The sequence below is a fragment of the Apium graveolens genome, chromosome 5 (genome assembly GCF_009905375.1).
Source record: "Apium graveolens cultivar Ventura chromosome 5, ASM990537v1, whole genome shotgun sequence".
NCBI lineage: Eukaryota > Viridiplantae > Streptophyta > Magnoliopsida > Apiales > Apiaceae > Apium > Apium graveolens.
The window spans coordinates 211,803,014-211,814,525 of NC_133651.1; the positions used below are offsets into that span (position 1 = coordinate 211,803,014).

Consider the following 11,512-nt stretch of genomic DNA (forward strand, 5'->3'; position numbering starts at 1 on the left):
TTTACATTGCTTATCATATTGTGATTCTGGAATTGGATTGTTTTTAAATATGGACCAGATTCATGATCGGACCAGATTCGTGGTCATAATAGGCCAATGTGTACCTTGGATCCAGTATATAGAGCAAAGTTGGGAGCCTTGCTCGGGGTTAGTGCGTGACTGATTAGCAACCTAACCTTGGTTTTTAAAATAAAAGTGAATATCCAATTCTAATCATTACTTATTAATAAACTTGATTCCTTATATCATTTCAATTGATCATTGTTAATCTCAGTGATTGTCATTATTACTTGCTGAGTTAGTTAGCTCACTCTTGCAAATTTGTTTATATTCTTTTCCAGTGAAAAAAGGAAACTGGTGGTAGCGAGGATCCCTAGACAAGTGTGTGTGCTAGGTATCCAGGTTAAGATGGGATAAGCTAGCAAATGATGTTTGGTTTAGTTTGTGTTGATAGTTTGTAATAAAGTTTAAACTTCCGTTGTAAGATATGTAAACTAGGATTTGGAACGATTGTAACATAAATAAGGTTGTGGCTTGTGGGCATACTTTAAACTGAGTCGATCTGTGGATTATGGTAAGTAGGGTCATTGCATATATATTATTTTTATATTCATAAACATGTTTAAATATTGTATATGTGTGTGTGTTGTGGACCCTAAACTTCTGACACGGGTTTGGAGGGCGTGATAGAACCCGTAGTACTCCCTCACAAGAACCTCAGAATACCCTAATGAATCACCATCCCGAGATCCACATAGTCTCCTTGAAGAATCCCCCACAACAATCGTGCAGGCTCCACAGTAAGATCATGCACGTGAGAAGATGGCGTGATGTTGGCACAAATAGAGGAATTACATGCACGTGCAAACCTGTTCATGCACGAGGCAGGGAAAGTGGCATACTCGTTCGTGCCCTTCTTAAACTTCTAGTGAGTCTCAGGCACACACAGGGTAGCAACGATCAAATCTAAGTTAAAATCATCCTTCGTCTTCTCATTCCAATTCTCCTGCTCTGGCCTCCTCTCGGGTTGCTCAATCACTCTCCGAATCACCTCAGTACTATAGTCCACCGTCAACCCCCTCACCATAGTGAAACCGTTCTTTTCCTCTTTCGCATTCGTGTAAAACTCACGAACCACACTCATAGGCACCACAGCTGGTGCCTCACAAAAAGTTATCCAACCCATCTCTACGATCATCTCCAGCAACTTACCATCCCTCCGATGGCAGAAAACCTCGATCATTGGCTATGGGCTTTGAAAGCAGCCTCGCATACTCCGCTTCAACCTCCGGAGTTGAAAACCTAGGCCTCACACCACCAACACTAGAGGAATTGGTAGTGCTGCTGATAAATTGGGTTCGTTGTCTCTTGGGTGCCATTGAAATTGAATAAGTTTGAGAGAATAGAAGTGTTTAAGAGAGATTTGTGTGTTTGAGAATTTGAGAAGTGATGGAGAAAGTTGTGTATAAGTGTGTGTATATATAGGAATTTGGGAGAGAATTAGTTATTGGAAAAGAAGTGGGAATTGATTATGGGATTAATGGGGTTGATTGAAATTGTTTGGAGAGGGAAATATGGGAAGTGGAGGAGGAAAATTCGGTTGCAAGTTGTTTTTGTTTTTCATTTTAAATTTTTTCTCATTTTTTTCAGCTTCAGGTGGCCAGCGCGGTGCATCTGTCAATCCAGCGCGGCCGCCCCGCCAGGCAGCGCGTGCGCGTGCACTTACTGGAGAATCAGCGGGGCCGGCCCGCTGCTCAGCGCGGGCGCGCCGTGCTTCTGTAGTTGACGCTGAAAAATTTCTTTTTCTGATTTTTTTTTATGTTTTTCTCTATCTACTAATGTACAATAAACTTGGGTTGCCTCCCAAGAAGCGCTTGTTTTACATCGTTAGCTTGACGTAGAAACTGGAGATCAAGTGGATAATAAAACGGCACTAATCACTTCACGGTTTGTCGTATCCCCATAGTAATGCTTCAACCTCTGTCCATTCACTTTGAACGCTTGCCTGGATCATTTTCAAAAATCTCCACCGCTCCATGTGGAAACACAGTTTTGATAACAGACGGCCCTGACCACCTCGACTTCAACTTTCCAAGAAAAAGACGGAGATGAGAGTTAAATAAAAGAACTTGTTGCCCCGGCACAAATAATTTGAGCACTAAACCCTATCGTGCCACCTTTTTACTTTCTCCTTATACATTTTGTTGTTCTCATATGCTTGAAGCTGAAACTCGTCAAGTTCATTTAATTGAAGCATTCTTTTCTTACCAGCTGCATCCATATCAAGGTTCAACTTCTTTAAAGCCCAATACACCTTATGCTGGAGCTCCACAGGCAAATCACACCCCTTACCATAAACCAACTGAAACGGCGACATGCCAAGCGGAGTCTTATATGCTGTTCGATACGCCCAAATAGCTCAATCAAGCTTCAAAGACGAATCATTCCTTGATAGACACACAACCTTCTCTAAAATTCGCTTTATCTCCCTATTAGATACCTCAGCTTGACCATTGGTCTGAGGATGGTAGGCTGTAGCAATACGATGATTCACATTATATCTCTGCACCATAGCACTGAACTTTCGATTGCAATATTGTGATCCCTCGTCATTGATTATGACTCTTGGAGTCCCAAACCTTATGAATATCTGCTTATGAAGAAAATTCAGCACTACCTTCGCATCATTTATCTGCAAAGCCTTGACTTCAACCCATTTTGAGACATAATTAACCTCCAACATGATATATTGATTGTTGCAAGATAAGACAAATGGCCTCATGAAGTCAATTTCCCAAACATCAAAGACTTCAACCTCGAGGAGCACATTAAGAGACATCTCATCCCTCTTGGACATATTACCCACACGTTGGCATCAATCACACTTCAAAACAAATTGATGCGCATCCTTAGACAATGTAGGCCAGAAAAATTCTGATTGAAGGATACGAGCTGCTATCTTTTCTCCACCATAGTGGCCTCCATACGCAGTCGAATGGCAATCTCGAAAGATCCCCCCCCCCTTCGCTATACGGAATATATCTCCTGATGATTTGGTCAACTCCTTGCCGAAACAAGAATGGCTCATCCCACATGTACCACTTCACCTCATGAAGAAACTTCTTCCTTTAAGCAGAAGACAAGTCTGGAGGCATGATATTACTCACAAGGTAGTTCACAATGTCTGCAAACCACGGTTCTTCTTCTTTTACCCTAAACAACTGCTCATCGGAAAAAGACTCATTTATAATTGTTTTATCCTGTGGAGTTAAACTTGGATCTTCTAAACGAGAAAGATAATCAGCTACTTGATTTTCAGTACCCTTTCTGTCCTTGATCTCCAACTCAAATTCCTGAAGTAAAAGAACCCATCAAATAAGTCTAGGCTTCGAGTCCTTCTTCGAGACGAGATAGCAAATCGCAGCGTGATCAGTGAAAACTGTCACCTTCATCCCAAGCAAATAAGATCGACACTTCTCAGAACCATAGACAATAGCTAATAGTTCTTTCTCAGTAGTAGTATAGTTTAGTTGAGCACCATTGAGAGTCTTACTAGCATAGTAGACCACATAAAATATATTGTTATTTCTCTGCCCAAGAACTGCTCCAACTGTATAGTCACTTGCATCGCAAATCATCTCAAAAGGTTCATCCCAATTAGGTGCAGTTATGACCGGTGTTGTGATCAAGCTCTTCTTTAAAATCTCAAAAGTAGCTAGGCACTCATCATAAAACTTGAAAGGGACATCTTTATCTAGGAGATTGCACAAGGGTTTAGAGATTTTTGAGAAGTCCTCGATGAACCGCCTATAGAAACCCGCATGACCAAGAAAGTTGCGAACTCCCTTAACAAAAATTGGTGGAGGAAGGTTTTCGATAACCCCCACCTTGGCTTTGTCCACCTCAAGACCATTACTAGAGACCTTGTGCCCAAGAATAATGCCCTATCGCACCACAAAATGACATTTCTCCCAGTTTAGAACTAGATTGGTCTCAACACACCTTTTAAGAACTGCGCCAAGATTCTGCAAGCACCCGTCAAAAGAATCTCTGAACACAGAGAAATCGTCCATGAATACCTCCACATTCTGACCAATCATGTCAGAGAAGATAGCCATCATGCATCTCTGAAATGTGGCAGGTGCTCTATACAACCCAAAAGAAACTCTTCTGAAGGCAAAAGTACCAAACGGACAAGTGAATGTAGTCTTTTTCTGATCTTCTGGAGCAATACAAATCTGATTATAACCCAAATCGCCATCCAAAAGAAAGTAGTACTCATGCCCAGCCAACCTATCAAGCATCTGATCAATAAACAAAAGAGGAAAGTGATCCTTCCTTCTGGCCTTGTTCATCTTCCTGTAATCCATGCAAACTCTCCACCCCGTGACTGTTCGGGTAGGAATGAGCTCATTCTTTTCATTAGCAACCACGGTGATACCTCCTTTCTTCGATATACACTCCACTGGACTCACCCAAGAACTATCAGAAATGGGATAGACAATCTCTGCATCTAGCCATTTGAGGATTCTTTTCTTCACAACTTCTATCATGATCGGATTAAGCCTTCTCTGTTGCTGAACAGTAGGCTTGCTACCTTCCTCTAGCAGAATTTTATGCATTCAATAAGAAGGGCTGATTCCCTTGATATCTGCTATAGTCCATCCAATTACCGACTTGAACTCTCTTAGAATTCTTAAGAGCTTTTTTTCATCACTACCTGAAAGGTCAGATGCAATAATAACAGGCAAAGTAGATGCATCACCTAAAAAAGCATATCTTAAGTGTTCAGGAAATGGTTTAAGCTCAAGTGTAGGAGCTTCCTCAATAGATGGCTTAAGGCGCTTTGGAGATTTGTTCAACTCCTCCAATCCAAGAAATTTAAAGGGCATATCTAGCCTTCGCTTCCAAGGAGAAGCATTCAAATACTGCAACTGCTCATCACCATCATCATCTTCACTGCTCATCAAGTTCTAAAGTAACCACAAAATCGACCAACTCCACTTTTAAGCACTCCTCATTTTATGTTGGGAATTTCATGGCATTAAAAACATTGAACGTCACATCCTGGTCCAGTACTCGTATAGTAAGATCACCCTTCTGCACATTAATCAAGGTTCAGACAGTAGCCAAGAATGGTCTTCCCAAGATTATGGGAATCTTATTATCCTCCTCGAAATCAAGAATTAAAAAATCAGCAGGAAAGATGAGTTTATTCACCTTGACCAAGATATCCTCCACAATGCCTCGTGAATATGTAATAGAACGATCGGCCAACTGCAAGGTCGTATAAGTAGGCTTTGGATCAGGTAAGTCCAACTTCTTGAAGATTGACAAGGGCATCAGATTGATGCTCGCTCCCAAGTCACATAAGCATTTGTCAAATGACACTTTTACAATGGTACAAGGAATAGTGAAGCTTCCAGGATCTTTAAGCTTCGGAGGCAACTTATGTTGCAGCACAACACTGCATTCCTCCATAAGAGCAACTGTCTCTAAGTCATTGAGCTTCATTTTCCGAGATAGAATACCTTTCATAAACTTCACATAAATAGGCATCTGTTCAAGAGCTTCTGTGAAAGGTATATTGATATGAAGTTTCTTGAACACCATCAGAAACTTCTCAAACTTCTTATCCATCTTTTTCTTCTGCAACCTCTTATGAAAAGGAGGTGGAGGATAGATCTATTTCTCCCCTGTATTACCCTCAGGAGGAGTGTGTTCCGCAGTAGTCTTCCTTGGCTCCACTTCTTCTTCTTTCTGCCCTTCTTTTTCAGCCACAGCTTCTTCTTCCGAAACTTGAGATTTTTCAAGATTTGCAACTTTCCCAAACCGCAATGTAATTGCCTTCACCTGCTCCTTAGCTTCCCTCTTTCCTGGAACTTCAGTGTCACTAGGGAGTGTACCAGGTTGACGATTTAGCAAAGCGTTGGCAATTTTCCCAATTTGATTCTCCAAGGTCTTAATAGAAACCGCTTGGCTCTTGCACATGAGCCTCAACTCCTCTAATTCAGATTTTCCATTAGACTGTTGCAGCTGGAGTTGTTGTATTGGTGCATATTACGGTTGCTGAAAACCAAGAGGGTTATATTGCTTTGCTGCATACTGCCGATCAGGCTGCTGAACCGCATTCTGAGTATTGCTCCAGCTGAAGTTAGGATGATTGTGGTTGTTGGGATGATAGGTGGCTGGAATAGGCTGCTACGACCTCTGAAAGTTGCTCACGAACTGAGCTGATTCACTAAAAATAGCACACTGCTCCGTCTCATGGGCACCAGCACAAAGCTCACAGACACTAGTAATCTGATTAACTCCATAATTAGCCAAATAATCCACCTTCATTAATAAATCCTTAAGCTGAGCAGCTATAGCAGTAGCTGCGCCACCTCCAAAATTCCTGCTACCTTGCCCTGAGGTAGTCTCTGAGTAGGATTCTAGTATTCATTAGCAGCCATCAGTTTAATCAATTCATAAGCTCCATCATATCTTTTAGCCCACAAGACTCCTCCTGATGCTGCATCAAACATGGGTCTAAAAGTAGCACCCAATCCATTATAAAAGCAGTTAATGATCATCCAGTCAGGCATCCCATGGTGAGAACACTTTCTAAGCATCTCTTTGTAGCGATCCCAAGCCTCACATAAAGATTCTCCAGATTGCTCAACAAATTGAGTAAGTGCATTTCTGATTACAGCAGTCTTCGCCATCGGAAAGAATTTAGTTAGGAACTTTTGAGCAAGATCTTTCCATTTGGCGATAGACCTTGGTGGTAGAGAATGTAACCAGCACTTAGCTTTATCCCGCAGAGAGAATGGGAACATCATCAACTTAATAGCATCTTCAAACACTCCATTGAACTTAAAAGTGTCGCAAATCTCAATGAAATCTCTGATGTGCATGTTGGGGTCTTTTGTCGGAGAACCCCCAAACTGAACTGAGTTCTGTATCATTTGAGTCGTGCTCGACTTGATCTCAAAGGTGTTAGCCGAGATGGCGGGTCGGACAATGCTAGACTGAATATTATTAATCTTCGGCTGAGAGTAATCCATCAAAGCCTTCGTATTCGCTTCTGGTTCTCCCATTGTAAAAGAGCTTCTTCTTCAACTTTCTCCTCGACAAGAACTTCTTCAAAAACTTCCTTAGCTACTATAACTTCTTCCTCAGCTTTATCCAGTGTTCTCTTACGAGACCGAGAACGCGTATGCATACATGCTCGCTAGAGTACCTGAAACACGACAAGGAAATAAGTAAAAACAATGTCCGAGTCAATGAACCTTAACGACCACTAATGACAAACACATAAACTAAAAATTAACCCCGAATCCCCGGCAACGGCGCCAAAAACTTGTTAGGACGAAAACACGCGTAATATTCACGCAAGTATACGTGATCACAAGTAATATAGAATTATTTCTAGTTGGTTCCCACAGAGACTGGTTTAGGTTAATTTTGATTAATGCACTTATGCAACAATGGTATGGTTATTATTCAATGCTAAGACGAATAACAATTTGAGGTTGTTTATAACTATGGTTAACTAAGAGATTATACTAAAGAACATTAACTAAGAGATTAAAAGGAGTGATTAACTATATGACACAAACATGGGATTCTAACTTCATTACTACTTCATTCAATAGCCTTTTTGTTCTTAACCTTAGCATATAATGGTGATGACACTAATCAGATAACACGAAACTAGTAAATGCCAACTTTTGTTGTACGAATACCCTACTACCAAACATCCATAAAAGAGATATAAGCTGACTAAAAACCAATTATATTGAGACCCTATATATCTATAGAATTTGACAACATAACGGCTTAATACACAAGTTATCTATCATGATTACATAGGGAAATTAAGATGGTTAAAATTACCTACAAATCATGCATATCAAATACATGAACCTATGCTAGCATGGCAAGTCCTAAACCCCTATATTCGCTTTTGCTTCATTAAGAACTAACACGCTATCTTATAAGTTCGCGATGCTCATAAGACGAATAAGCACAACCAATACTAGGTTAACATACAATCACCACACACTAAGGTATCGAAACAAATTAACTAAACAAACCCATAAGTAAATCTGCTAGAATCCCACGATAACGACTAGCCCATAATCGGACTCATCATGAATGTAGGTTCCTATGAAAGCATGGTATAATAAACACAGTCTTTATACTAAATAAATAATAAACCAAGTATGTAACAAGGGTATAGGTTCAACAAAACAAGAAACGAGCATCCAAGATTACAACTTAGAATAAAGAATCATAAAATAAACTAGGTCTTCTTCGCCTTCGTTGATTTGCGTTATAGGTCTTCTTGTTGATCTCTCCTTAAGCTATGTTATGTCTCCTTGTTGATAAACGACCTTAAGTTGTCATTATATATCAGCCCATACAGATTAGAAGTCCGGAAAATTAGGATTGTAGTAGAAAAAGGATTCCTGGAAATCGACCCGGCGCGGCCGCGCGCTTCACCAGCGCGGGCACGCTGCAATTCTGCATCTTCGGCACGGTCGCATGCTAACATAGCGCGGGCACGCTGACCTTCTGGAAAATCTTTATTTTCTTATTTTCTTGGCTGGTTTGAGTTGGCAAACCTCGAGCAATCTTCCTGGGCACCATCCTCACATCAATTTAGCACCAAAACAATGTTAAATCTCCTGATTCTTTTATTTATGCCTGAAATGCAAAAACACTACAAAAACACATTAAATACACAAATAACTCGAGTACAACACATCAATGCAAACCTTTATAGAGCATTCTAAGTGGACATAAATACCATTTAACAGCAAATCATCACAAGGATCTTACTCATGTGTACATGCCAATCATGGAATTGCCTCATGTAAGTGAGGTAAACATTTATGTCCCTACTACTTCCCAACCTATTACTTCTTTGTAATCAACTGTGGAAATGGCATTTGTGACAGTGACCAAATAGATGCCTATTATTGAGTGGCATTTATGACACCTTATAATGCTCTAATAAGCTTTGAATTGATGCCTTTGTACTCAAATTGTTAAGTGTTTTAATGTGTTTTCAAGTGTTTTTACATTTCAGGCATTATCTCGGTAATCAGGTGCACTAGCATTATTTTGGTGCTAATTTGGTGTCAAGGTGGTGTTGGAATAAAAGCTCGTTGAAAGCTGGCTCGAAGCTGCAAGAAAAATAAAGAAGTCAGTTTTGGCAGAAGCCCAGCGCGCCCGCGCTGATCAAGCGTGCGGCCATGCCAAAGTACAGAATGCCAGCGCGCCCGCGCTGATCAAGCACGCGCCCGCGCCGTGTCGGGATGCAGAAATCTGATTTTATTCTAATTCGAATTAGGGAGACTTCTATGCTGCATGGGGCTACTATATAAGCAACTCTAGGTCATTTTTAATAAGTAATCAAGCTAGAGACATGTCAAGGAGAGCGTAAGAAGACCGATTTAGCACGATTCAACGAAGATGAAGAAGATCTTATTTTTACTTGTGAACCATTGTTTTAAGTTGTATTTGGATGCTAGTTTTCTTATTTGTGGACCTTAATCTTGTTTTGTACTTGGTTTTATTTATTCGTTATAAAGACTACGTTTTATATACCATGCTTTCATTGAAACCCACGTTGATGATGAGTCCGATTACGGGATAATCGTTATCATGGGGTTCTAGCAGATTTATTTATGGATTTGTTTAGTTGAATTGTTTGATTCCTTAGTATGTGGTGATTGTATGATATCCTAGTATTGGTTGTGCGTATTCGTCTTATGAGCGTCGTGAACTTATAAGATAGTGTGTTAATTCTTAATGAAGCGAAAGTGAATTTAAGGATTTAGAACTTGCCATGCTGGCATAGGTTCATGTATTCGATATACATGATTCGTAGGTAATTTTAACCATCTTACTTTCCCTGTGTAATCAAGATAGATAAATTGTGCTTAAACCGTTATGTTGTCAAATTTTATAGATATATTGGGTCACAATATAATTGGTGTCTATTCAGCTTCTATCTCTTTTGTGGATGTCTGGTAGTATGGTACTCGTGCAACAAAAGTTGGCGTTTATCAGTTTCGTGTTGTCTGATTAGTGGCATCACCATTGCATGCTAAGGTTATGAACAATGAGGCTATTGAATGGAGTATTTATTGCAGTTAGAATCCCATGTTTCTCATATATATTAATTTAATCAATCTTATTCTCGTAGTTATAATCATTAGTTTAATTCTTAGTTATAAACAACCTCAATTTATCATCGTCTTAGCATTGAATAATAACCATACATTGTTGCTTAAGTGCGTGAATTAATTAGTTAGCCAGTACAGTCTATGTGGGAACGAACTAGAAAAGATTCTATACTACTTGCGAACTCGTATACTTGCGTTAATATTAGCGCGTGTTTAGCAACTAATAAGTTTTTGGCGCCGCTGCTGAATACTGCAGTGTTAATTGATAGTTTATGTGCTTTCCATCAGTGGTCGTTAAAGTTCATTGACTCAAAAATTGTTACTTATCTGTTTCCTTGTCTTATTTCAGGTACTCTAGCGAGGGTGTATGCATACGCGTTCGCGTACTCGGAAGAGAACACTGGTTAAAGCAGAGGAAGAAGTTGTGGTAGTTATTAAGGAAGTTTTTGAGGAAGAAAAGAAGGTAGAGGAAGAAGAGAAAATCGAAGAACCAGTTGTAGTAGCGATGGGTGATCAAGTAGAAAAACTGAAGGCTTTGATGGACTATTATCAGCCTAAGATTAATGACATTTAGTCAAGCATCATCAGACTGGCCATCTGGGCTAACACTTTTGAGAAAAAGTCAAGCATGATTTAGATAATATAAAACTCAGTTCAGTTTGGGAGTTTTCTTACTGAAGACCCCAACATGCACATCAGGGATTTCATCGAGATTTGCGACACTTTCAAATTCAATGACGTGACTGAAGATGCTATCAAGCTATGCCTTTTCCCATTCTCTCTGAGGGACAAGGCTAAGTACTAGTTACACTCTCTACCATCAGGATCTATCACCACTTGGGAGGATCTCGCGTAAAAGTTTCTCACTAAATTCTTCCACATTACGAAGACTGCTGCAATCAGGAATGCTCTTACCCAGTTTTCTCAGCAAACTGGGGAATCTCTGTGTGAGGCTTGGGATCGATATAAGGAGATTCTAAGGAAGTGCCCACACCATGCATGCCTGATTGGATGATTATTAATTATTTCTATAATGGATTGGGTGCTACTTCTAGACCCATGTTTGATGCAGCATCAGGAGGAGCCTTGTAGGCTAAGAGCTACGATGAAGCTTATGAACTTATTGAACTGATGGCTGCTAATAAGTACCAGAATCCTTCCCAGAGACTGACTCAGGGGAAAGTCGCATGAATTCTGGAGTTGGATGCAGCAACTGCGATCGCTGCCCAACTTAAGGCTTTGACGATGAAGGTGGACACTTTGGCTAATTATGGAGTTAATCAAATTGCCAGTGTCTGTGAACTTTGTGATGGTACCCATGAGACTGATCA

At 40.2% G+C, this 11,512-nt stretch overlaps 2 non-coding genes across 2 annotated transcripts; one reads left to right on the forward strand and one right to left on the reverse strand.

Annotated features, from left to right (window-relative positions):
- The first annotated feature begins 6,585 nt into the window (after positions 1-6,585).
- On the forward strand, positions 6,586-6,692 carry LOC141662365 (small nucleolar RNA R71). The gene has a single exon (XR_012550485.1). It is a non-coding gene; the product is annotated as a small nucleolar RNA R71 (small nucleolar RNA).
- A 4,385-nt stretch (positions 6,693-11,077) lies between these two features.
- LOC141663286 (small nucleolar RNA R71) lies at positions 11,078-11,183 on the reverse strand. Its single transcript, XR_012551363.1, has one exon. It is a non-coding gene; the product is annotated as a small nucleolar RNA R71 (small nucleolar RNA).
- Between the last annotated feature and the right edge of the window lie 329 nt (positions 11,184-11,512).